We start from the raw sequence: 11,861 nt of genomic DNA, 5'->3' as shown, positions 1-11,861 counted from the left end.
GCCCAAACGGCAAAAGGGTGGGACCTTCCTATAGGTCCTAGAGAAAAGGGAAACCTCTGTGCCGCGAGGTCGATGAGCAGTTCATAGCCGGGCTCGCAGGGTGAGCCCGCTTCTGTGGAGGCACAAATGTGACACAGGAAGCCATCCTTCATTGATCTCCAGCCTCCGTCATGTGAATTACTAACTTAATGGGGCGATGCTTCCCAGGTGACAGGGAAGAGGGAGGGGATCTTGCATTGTCAGGATAAGCGGAAGGAACCTTTTTAAGTGTGACTGAGAGGAGGTGGGGGAATGAGAGAGGAGGGACACATTTACTGCATCCAATGTACAGGTGGAGGATGTGACAGCCCTTGGTAGCTTTCTGATGTCTTAAAATCTGGTAGACTAGGGGTGTAAACCACCTTGGGGAAAATGAAAATTAGGGTTCTAGCTATTGTCCTGGAATCTGGGCACTAGGGGGAATCTGTCAGAAAGTTCCAGATTCACATATAGACCCTTGTGGGGAGGGGGGAGGTACTTCTTGTCGCTTCCTTTGCAGCAGTTTCAGGAAAGGGGCTGCGGCAGGTGCTACAGCCTAATTAGCCCCTAGCCCCAAATCTGATAGGGGCATTAATTATATCAAAGTAAAAGATCTCTGAAATTTACTTCACTTTGGTAGGTCAACCTGAGCTTCCAAATCTGAGCAGATGGAGCCTCCTCAGAGAGGCGGTAAGCCTACACCCATGTTGGGGTAGTAATAGCAGTAGTGGCCGAGATTGGTTTTGTAACATGTCCTTTGCTGTGCTGAGACATCTCGTGTTCGTGGTACCTATTGGGAAAGCACTTTCTTTGTTCCCCTTATACAGATTGAGAGAGAGACTCTGTGACGGGGCAGGGCTGCCTGTTAGGGAGAGGTGAACCTGGGATCCTGAAGTTCCGGCTGTGTGGGAGGTTTTCTACAGGTGAAATCTAGCCAAGATTCTGCCCGAGGCCCGCCATGAACGGTGCAGGGAAAGCTGCCACAGGCAGAGCGCAGACTGCGTCTGGGGCTGCAGGACCTGTCGCACTGTGAGAGGCAGGCTGCCATGCAGAGTGAGGAGTCCCAGCTGTTTGAAGAGGAAGCAGGAAGGAGCAATGGCCCCTTCCTTACCCCAGCGGGGTGCTCTCACGCCTGCACCACTGTCCCTGGATGGTCTTTGTTACTCACTAGTCCTCATCAGACATGGGAAAGCATAGGAATTGGGGAACCAATCGGTGGTGGCTATGCGATTCCTTCTATTTTGTAAAGCAGCCCCAGAATGGCCCCCAAAGAGCAGGCAGGGGAGTGGTTTCTGTTGTAGCACCTACTTTTTGTCTGAACATATCCACACCCCACAGAGACCAGAAGAATGTTCACAACAGTTTTTGGTATATGTATGTCTGTAGTGTATGCTCATGGGCATACACGTGGAGGTCGGGTATCCCACTCCATGACTCTGTTTTATTCCTTTGAGACAGGGTCTCTTACTGAACCTTGTATTCACTGTCATCCACCCACCCCTCCACCCACTCACCCACCCACTCCTCCACCCACCCATCCACACCCACTCACTCACCCATCCACCCACTCACCCACCCACTCACGCACCCACCCATCCACCCACCCACTCACCCACCCACCCATCCATCCACCCATCCACCCATCCACCTACTCACCTGCTGTAGGAATTCCCACCACCAGTAGCCTTTAAGTTACCCGCCCACTTGGGCGTGGCCTCTTATACTGTATATATGCCAATGTAAAGTGCATGTACAGCCTCTTTCCCAGCTGCAGGATTCGGTTGCTGTTCTCAAATTCCAGCAGAAGATTGTGATCTGTAAGTCTACCCCTAAATAAATAACCTTTTATTATACTCAATTCTGAGCTAGTGTGGGATTTCTTTTTAGCATCCTTCTTCATCTGGCTCCCCATGTGGATCCAAACTCCACACCTACTGGGTGGATAGGCTTAAAGGCCTAAACTTCACAGCCCAGAAAGTCTCCCACCCCTACTGGCTTGACTTGCCTTTACCTACCAAGCGGTTGATTTTGTAAAATCCCACCACAGCGGAGCTAACTGCCTGCAGCAACTTGGAAATTTCCCAAGCCCGCAAGCCCCCTTCCCCACTGCCACATGGCGACTTCCCCTGCCGCATGGTGACTTCCACAGCTTCCAGTTTATACTCCCTATTCCTGAGTTCTGGACTTCTTGCTCTTTGTGCGGAATTGCTTTAATTGCCTTTAATTTGTCAAACAAAGCCTATTTCTCAGTATTTAGCCATCATCAAGGTGGGGGAAACCTAAGCGGCTCAGGACTGTTCACAGCACCAAGTTGCCCTGCTATTTGTGACTCTGCAACCATAACACTTGCTGGACAATAAAGATTATTACACCTAAAACAATTTACTGTACCTCACATCAGGTAAATATTTTATTAATTAATAAATCAATAAACTTGAAAGGTATATAATTACAGACATTACCATGGAAAATTTTAGTAATTTTTTGCTACTATTTTGGATTGTATTCTGCAAGGCTTATATGGTTGTGGTGATACATCCATTTATTGGATATTGGGACTCAGTTTTTTTCTTCATATTATAAACTTAAGAAAATGGTTTAATAACAGAGCCAAGAATGAGGCACTTTTAGGAATGATATACAGTCTTTACAGACTAATAATGAACAGCTAGCTAACAGGATTAATGCTATCAAAAATCATAAGTTCCTGAAAAGGGTAACATCAATTTGACAGACAAAATTGAATTCACATCTAAGGGTACTGAGAAATTATCTGAAAGAATTCACACTTTTGAATTTGACAATCAAAATTTGTTAAAAAGTTATGCTAGGTTAGTAGATAGAGTATCTCTCCAGAATGGCAATTTGCATGCTATCCAAGGATGAGGTGTTATCTTTAAAGGAAAAACTTCAGACCTTGGAATCACATGAATGAAAACCAAAGGCTAGGTGCCTCAGTGAAATCACTAGAAATATATACAGGTCAGGAGAATCAGGCTTACAAAATACAGTAGTAACAAGATTTGAAATGATTGAGGAAATTATTGGAGCTGATGAGCAGGGAAAGAAGGTACAAGGACAGGATTTAACATCACCAGTAGCTGTCAGAGATGACTTACCCAGGGTTTTAGCTTCCTACCTTCTAATCTACTCTGACAAAGTATCAAGTTCTAAAGGCCCAAAAGGACCCAAAGAAGGTAGATGGATACCTATAGAAATGGATGATCTAAAAGAAATTAAGCAAGCAGTAGTAACTTATGGCTTGCATTCCACATTTGTTAGGGAGATGGTAAAGACATGGGCTTCTAACATTAAGGCCAAACCACACGATTGGCTTCAGTTATTCAGTTCACACGTCAGGCCTGAATGACGGGCCTCAACTGATGTTTAAATGCTATTTCAGAGAAGAGGCTAAAATTTTAGAACAACAGGGAAAAGCAAAAGGACTTGAGACTTCCCAAGATCAAATTCTTGGTGAGGGCACTTATGCTGACCCACAGGCTCAAGCTCTTTATGATGCACAAATCTTGTCCCTATGCCACAAAGCAGCCTTAAATGCTTGGGACAGGATTCAAGAACTAGAAAAAAATAATCATATACCAGGGTTAAACAGGGCCAGAGAGAACCCTTTAGTGACTTTTTACAAAGACTAACTAAGGCTGTACAAATAGGAGTAACAGACCCAGATGCTAGACAAGTACTTACTGAATCTCTGACTTTTGAAAATGCCAACTTAGGGCTAGGCCATCCCAGCTTTCTGCCTGGAACCTCTACCCTTCCCCTCTCCCTTTTTCGGGGCTTAAATTCCTCCATCTCAGCCGGGGTGGGCGCCACGGGCCCGGGACAGGCGGTGAGTGCAAAGGGAAGGGAGTCCCTTTGTTCTGATAGCCAGCCTGCAGCAAGCTAAAACTGCAAGCAGGGAGACTTCTGACCAGCGAGGGGCTCTGATCCTGTACCAGAAGATACAATGGAGGGATAAGTGTGCTGTTCCTGACCACCACACAAGTTCAGTTAGGGAACACACAATATTCCCGTCATCCTTATCTCCCTGGCTACTCCAAAGGGGCAGCTTCCCCCAGCTAAACCCTCTCTCCTGCTACGCCATCCCAGCTTTCTGCCTGGAACCCCTACCCTCCCCTCTCCCTTTTTCAGGGCTTAAATTCCTCCATCTCAGCTGGGGTGGGCGCCACAGGCCGGGACAGGCAGTGAGTGCAAAGGAACGGGAGTCCCTTTGTTCTAATAGCCGGCCTGCAGCAAGCTAAGACTGCAGGCAGGGAGACTTCTGACCAGCGAGTAGCTCTGATCCTGTACCAGAAGATACAATGGAGGGATCCTTCATCTGGCGATGGATGGCGATACAGACGGAGACCCACATTGGAGCACCGAACTGAGCCCCCCAAGGTCCAAATGAGGAGCAGAAGGACGAAGAAAATGAAAAAGGAAATAAGGACTGCGAGGGATGCGTTCACCCACTGATACAAGGGGACGGATCTAATGAGAGTTTACCAAGGCCAGTATGACTGCGACGAGGAAGTGATCCAACCAGATTCTCTGAATGTGGCCGGATTCTCTGAATGTGGCTGGCCCGGAGTCTTTCTGAAAAGCCATTGACAATGACACTGGGACTTGTTTCCTCTGCATATACTGGATTTTGGGGATCCAGTCTGTTTGGATACTCACCTTCCTGGACCTGGAGGGAGGGGGGAGGAACTTGAACTTCCCACAGGGCAGGAAACCCTGACTGCCCTTAGGAACTAAGAGGGAGGAGGAGAGGGAGTGGGGGGAGTGGGAGGGTGTTGGGAAGAGGGGCGTAAATGGAAACTTTTATAATTTCATAAAATTAATTTCAAACAAAAAAAAAGAAAGAGAGACTTTAAAACACTAAAAAAAAAAAAAAAGAAAGAAAATGCCAACTTAGAGCTGGGCGTGGTGGTGCATGCCTTTAATCCCAGCAGAGGCAGAGGCAGGCGGGGTCTCTGTGAGTTCAAGGCCAGCCTGGACTACAAGAGCTTGTGCCAAGACAGGCTCCAAAGTTACAAAGAAACCCCACCTTGAAAAAAAAAACACAAAAAAAGGAAAGAAAAGAAAATGCCAACTTAGAATGCAAGAAGATATTTGGGCCTTTAAAGGTTAGATCAGCACCTATGGGTGAATGGATCCTGCATACAATGAATATTGTGACATTTGACTATAATACTGAATCTTGGGTAGGAGAAGCAATTTCCAAAGGAATTAGGAGATATAACAATGCTAAATGTTTTAATTGTGATAGAATAGGGCATCTGAGAAGGGATTGTAGACAAGGAATTCCTAAGAATAATATCTCCTCTGGCAATGGCAAGAATAGAAGGACTCAGCCTTCAGGTATATATAGAAGGTGTGGCAAAGGCCAACATTGGACCGATGAATGAGGATCAACAAAAGACAGACAAGGCAATCCAATACCATTGGGAAATTCCTTGGGGGACCTCTCATATGCCCCCAAGTCAAAAGTGGTCCAGTCATTTCCAGTCACTGTGGAGGACATGTCTCACCGGAAAAATTTTAAAAATCTAGAGCCTTCTGTAAAAGACCACACTGTTCTAGATGATGGAATAAACATGGAGGATAAATCAAAAATTCCAATAGAAAATGTATATTCTGGTAGACTTCTATAAATAATCAAAGATCAAAGATAAGAGTATGTATAAAGGGCATTGTAATTGTGGGTTTAATAGACATGGATGCGGATGTGAGTATCATTACTCTAGAATCTTGGCACCAAATTGGCCTCTTCAAGAGGCAGATGTTCAATTATTAGGAATTGGAACCCTATCTCAAGTGAAGCAAAGCACGAGATGGTTTGAATGCATAGGGCCAGAAGGACAGAGAGGAAGACTGAGACCGTATGTGGCTAATTGCAGTGAATTTATGGGGTTGTGACCTGCTGCAGGATTGGAATACCCAGATTAACATTCCTACAGTCCTGGAAACTCGTGTTTCTGGGAAGGATATTATAAGGTACTACACATAAAGGTCACCAGCCATTGAGGCTATACAAGAACACAAAGCAATTAGCAAAACTTTAGAGGTACCTGTAGTCCTACCTTTAAAATGTTTAATTGAGAAACCAATTTGGGTTAAACAGTGGCCATTAACAGAAGACAAACTGCAGGCTTTAGAACAGCTGGTACAGGAACAACTAGATGCTCGCCATATTGAAGAATCAACCAGCTCTTGGAATTCTCCTGTATTTGTTGTTAAAAGGAAATCTGGTAAATGGAGAATGGTGACAAATCTAAGAGCTGTCTAGAAGGTAATTCAACCTATGGGCCCTCTACAATTGGGAATTTCTCTGCCTTTTCTATTACCAAAAGGATGGCCTCTTATAGCTATTGATTTAAAAGATTGTGTCTTCACTATACCATTACACGAAAAGGACAGAGAAAAATTTGCTTTACAGTGACTACTTACAATAATTCTCAGCCTACTAGGAGATATCAAGGGACCTAGGATACTAGGAGATATCATTCCACAGGGAATGCTCAATAGCCTCACTTTATGCCAATACTTTGTAAGTCAGCCATTGGAAATAATACATAAAAAATCCTAAATCTATAATTTACCATTACATGGATGACATTTTGCTATCCAATTCAAACATAGATACTTTAGAAAGAATGTTTGAAGAAGTAAAGAAAGTTTTGTCAAAATGGGGATTACAAATTACTCCTGAAAAAATACAGAGAGGATATTCTGTCTAGGTTATAAAATAGGTTTACAGAAAACTAGAATACAAAAGGCACAAATTAGGAGAGACCAGTTGTGGACTCTTAATGACTTTCAAAGATTGTTAGGAGATATTTCCAGTCTACGACCAGCTGTTGGGATAGCACCTGATCTAATAATTCATTTAAACAAAACCTTAGATGGTGATAAAGACATGAATAGTCCCAGAGAATTAACAGCTGAAGCAGAAAAGGAATTGACAACTGTTGAAGAGAAATTACAGGAGACACATGTGGATAGGGTGAACCCAAATCTTAATTGGATTTTAATCATATTGCCTTCCAGAATTTCTCCTACAGGAATTTCAATGCAGAGGGATGATATTATTTTAGAATGGATCTTTTTACCACATAAACCAATAAAAAATTAAAAACTTTTGTGGAAAAAGTCTCTGAATTAATTATTAAAGGTAAATTGAGACTTTGTCAATTAGCAGGTATAGACCCAGCAGAAATTATAGTGCCTTTCACTACTGATGAAATAAAAAAAGTTATGGAAAGACAATGAACCATGGCAAAGAGCTTGTGTTGTTTTTTTTGTTGTACAGTTGTTTAAAGATTGTTTAATATTCTCATATGATGACTTCAATGGGGTTGAAGACTAGATAGTTGTAGTCACTTTCCTCTTATGACTTGGCCAAGTTATTTATATACAAGACTTAAACTCATTAGGATAATTATTGAAACACTTACCACATGTTCCTTGCTTGATATTGTTTATGCTGGTTGTAATTCTAATTTTTATACCTGAAGTTTGTTTTTATTGTATATAACTTTGTATTAGACTTAGAACTTTCTTATTTAAACAAAAGGGAAAAGTGTTGTAGGAATTCCTACCGCCAGTAGCCTTTAAGTTTCCTGCCCACTTGGGTGTGACCTCTTATACTATATATGCCAATGTAAAGCATGTATCCAGCCTCTTTTCTGGCTGCAGGATTCAGTTGTTGTTCCCTGTTCCAGCAGAAAATTGTGATCTGTGAGTCTACCCCTAAATAAATAACTTTTTATTGTATTCAATTCTGAGCTAGTATGGGACTTCTTTTTTAGCATTCTTCTTCACTCACTCACTCACTCATCCACCCATCCATCCATCCATCCATCCATCCATAAATACATACATACATCCACCCATCTACCCATTCACCACCCATTCACCCACCCATCCACTCACCCACTCACCCATCCACTCACCCACCCACCCACTCACCCACCCACCCATCCACTCACCCACCCACCCATCCACTCACCCACCCACCCATCCACTCACCCACCCACTCACCCACCCACCCATCCATGCATCCATCCGCTAGACTGGCTGACCCATTCTCATGTCTCTGCCCTCCCCTGCTTTGGAGTTAAAGTTGCACCCTAGTCAAACCCAGCTTTTTATGTGGGTGTTGGGGGTCTGAACTCAGATCTCCATGCTTGCACAGCAAACACTTATTTACTAAGATGCTTCCCCAATGCCAGTTTAAGACAATTTGACTTGTCTTCTTAAGTCAACTAGAACACTGATGGCTGGAGTTATAACTGGCTCTTCTATTCCAACAGAGGAATCTCTGGGCCTTCTTCAGCTTTGATTATATGAGTCAAGGCCTGAAGTTCCCTGCTATTTGACCCTTTTTCCCTCTGTTCTTTCCACATGTCCAATACCTGCTCCCAGCTATTCTCACAACCTTGCTCCCATTCCTAGGTTGTGCTCAAGTTCTCGGCCTTCAAGATAGATCAAGCATTTGGCTGCCTCATACTCTGCTTTAAACTGGCTAGAGGTTGTTTGGTGTGGGCAAACATAGGATGTCATAAGGGCTAGCTCGTAAGGCCAGCAGCCTCTCTGTGAGGCTCTTGTTCATTGACAAGCTTATAGAATACTCTTTCCTTCCCTGTTGAGTTGGCCTAGCTTTGATTTGTTAGGAAAAGACAGAAGGATGAAGTAGGGATTGTGGGGTATGGTATTTTGAACAAGAGTGCCCCACACAGGCTCATTTTCTGCTCATTTGAAAGTTTATCTCCACTTGGTGGAACTGTTTGGGAGGGATTAGGAGGTGTGGCCTTGTTGGGGGGGGTGTCATTGGGGGATGGGCTTTGAGGTTTCAAAATTCCACACCATCCTTAGTGTGCTCTCTGCCTCCTTCTTGTGGATTAAGATGTGAGCTCTCATTCCTGTCACCTCTTTTCTGTGCCATCGTGGGCTCTAATTCTGTGGAACCATAAACTCAGTTATCACCTCTAAGGAAAAAAAAATGTTCCTTAGTCACTATTCCATCTTATAGAATTCTGAAGAAGGAAAGTTCCAGGACAGTGGTGTGGTACACTTGCCACAAGTTGATGATGTCTGTGTGTTTATTAAGTCTCATTATGACAGTCTCACACGCTGGGTAGTCCTGGGGGTGATGCCAGGGACCTCCACAGCAGAGATGAGAACAGCAAAAAATAGTGATTATTATAATCCAACTCCTGCCTACCTGCCAGACCCTGTGTTAGGCTGTGTAGATTTAAAATGAATAGACATCAGTCTCTGCACTCAAAGGCTCCTGGGCTGAGACACCAAAAGTATGAACTGAAATCACTCCGTGTGTGTGTGTATGTGTGTGTGTGTGTGTGTGTGTGTGAGAGAGAGAGAGAGAGAGAGAGAGAGAGACAGCCAGTCAGATGTGAACCTCAGGTCATTCCTCAGGAGCCTCCCACATTGTTTTTGAGACAGAGCCTTTTGCTCAGACTTGGGTCATTGATTAGGCTGGTAAGACACTGGTAAGTCCCAGGAAGCTTTTCTCTGCTTGCTCAGATCTGGGACTTAGAGTGTGCACCATCACACTTTACTTTTTATGTGGGTTCTGGGGACCAAACTCGGGTTCCCATCCTTAGCCAGCAAGCACTTTACTGACTGAGGCATCTCTCTCCAGTCCCTGAGATTGCTCTTCTCATCCCACAGGCCCCAAGTACCCAACATCAGCACTATCAAATGCACTCAGGAGTGAGTGTGGCTCAGGCACCGCCCCTTTATTGTTCCCACTGCTGTATGCCAGACTTCATGTGCATATGTGTTTGCATAGCCTTTCATACCTCAGCCACAGCAGTTCTGGGTTTGCCACTCGGCTGATTTCCCAAAGATGAAGAGGAAATGTGTTTATTCATTTAAATTGCTTCACGTAAGGATCCACTCAGCTGAACACCTGGATTGTATTTTGATAATGATGATGTTGATGTTGAGAAAGCTTGATAATTCAATAACGATGTAATGTAGCCTTTTTTTTTTTTTTAAGGAAACTTGGCTGGATCTCAGCTAAGTAAACAGAAGAGGTTTCTTTTAGGAAAATGGTAAAAGGAACAAATTTGCAAAGTCACCAGATGAGAGAACAGCACCCCTCCTGGCAGTTTGGTCTGCATTTGGCACTTTTTAGGTCACCTCTAAAATGACACAATGTCTCTGTGGGCCTCACCCCGTCTGCTGTCTGTCATGGCCTGGGGCCCATCACTCCTAAACCACTGCTCCTGCCTTCCAGGCAGGCACCGGGGCATTTCCACGAGTCTCAGGATAACGTATCACCCAAGGTCTCGGTCTCCAACCAGCAGTCACAGGAGGGAACTGCCCAATGCATGATCAGAGCTGTCCTCCAGCTATTGTTGCTAAAACAAAAGCCGCTTTCCAAGCTGAAAGCAACCAGACAAGCAGCCTGAAACCAGTTGTTCACACCAGCACCCAACTCAGAGATCACCCTGTGGCCTCTTGGGGTCGAGGAGCTGAGGATATTTAGCCACTTGACAGGGTAAAGACAGTTCCAACCTGCCTGTTTCCACAGGCCACCTCTTGCCTGGCAGCTCCCTGGAGGAGGTGGGGGATGGGAAGCAGTGACATTTGAAAAAGGGAATCTCTAGATCTGGTTTCCATTAGAGGACCCCAGTGGCTCCACAGCCTTCTCCGGGGCTATTGGTCATGCTCCTGCCTCTGTGGCTTGCAGTGCTCCAGCTGAACAATTCTGTGAGTATTCTGGCAGCCTCTGGACCTGGAAAGTGCCTTTCCTGGCCAGGGAACTAGAAATACTGGCTCGTGGGAGCTTAGACTAGCCAAGACCAACTGCAGATTTTGCACATGTAAGGCAAGGACCTTGAAAGCCAAATTTTGAAAGAAAGCAAAAAGTGGTAGTAGGGGAAAGAGCCAAGCATTGAAAAAAAAAAATTTAAAGCGGAGAAAAAACAAAAACAAAAACTTGACCAAGACAGATGCATTACAGTGGAGTGGAGAGAATTGAGATGGTTCCAGTAGGCATTGAAAGTTGCTGGTTCTCGCTCAGGCCAAAAGCCATTTACCACATTATGAAAACATCTTGGACGTGTCCAATAGAGTAGGTATCTTCTTTGTTCTTTGCTGGGTTTAAGCCAGATAAACAGAGGATGATTGGGGTGGGAACCGTGTGAGTAGAAAAAAATAAAAACAAGGTCTGCGGCTAATTATTTTTTTAAAAAAAAAAAAAAAGAATGGGGTATAGATCAGTGGTAGAGCCCTTGCCTGACATGCTGGAAGATTCCATTCCTTACAACAAGGAAGGAAGAAAGGGAGGTAGAGGGGGAGGGATGGAGAGAAGGAGGGAGGGAAGGAGAGAGACAGAAGGCAGTGTGTGTGGTGGTGGGGGGGATTCTCAAGTAATATCCGAGATTTGCCACCAGCCAGGTGTGTCAAACTACCTAGCGTCTCCTAATGTAAGGTCCTTGGGAATCCGCGCAGCAGACTTAGCCTGACAGCTGTCCTCACATAGTTATGTGTCCCCTAGTCCTAATGTCCAGCGGAGGAAGACACGGGATGGTCCTGCCGACTGCCTACACCAATCATTGGAGGAGCTTGAGTTTCACACCGGCTCGGTGCAAATGAAAGAGAGTGCACTCTGTCTTCCATCTGGTCCTCTTGGCCCGCTCGGACATGCTGGAAATAAACCGACAATTTCAGGATGGTTTGCTGGCCAAGGGAGCTGAAGGAATGGAAATTTGGAACAGGGGGAGCAAAGCCCTTGCAGCCACAGTGCTGATTGGCCTCTGTGCAATCCAATCCTCACTTATTACCCACTCTGCCCTGCAGGTCACCTG

Source organism: Myodes glareolus, chromosome 2 (genome assembly GCF_982192425.1).
Source record: "Myodes glareolus chromosome 2, mMyoGla1.1, whole genome shotgun sequence".
Classification (NCBI taxonomy): Eukaryota; Metazoa; Chordata; class Mammalia; order Rodentia; family Cricetidae; genus Myodes; species Myodes glareolus.
This window is presented reverse-complemented; position numbering follows the sequence as displayed.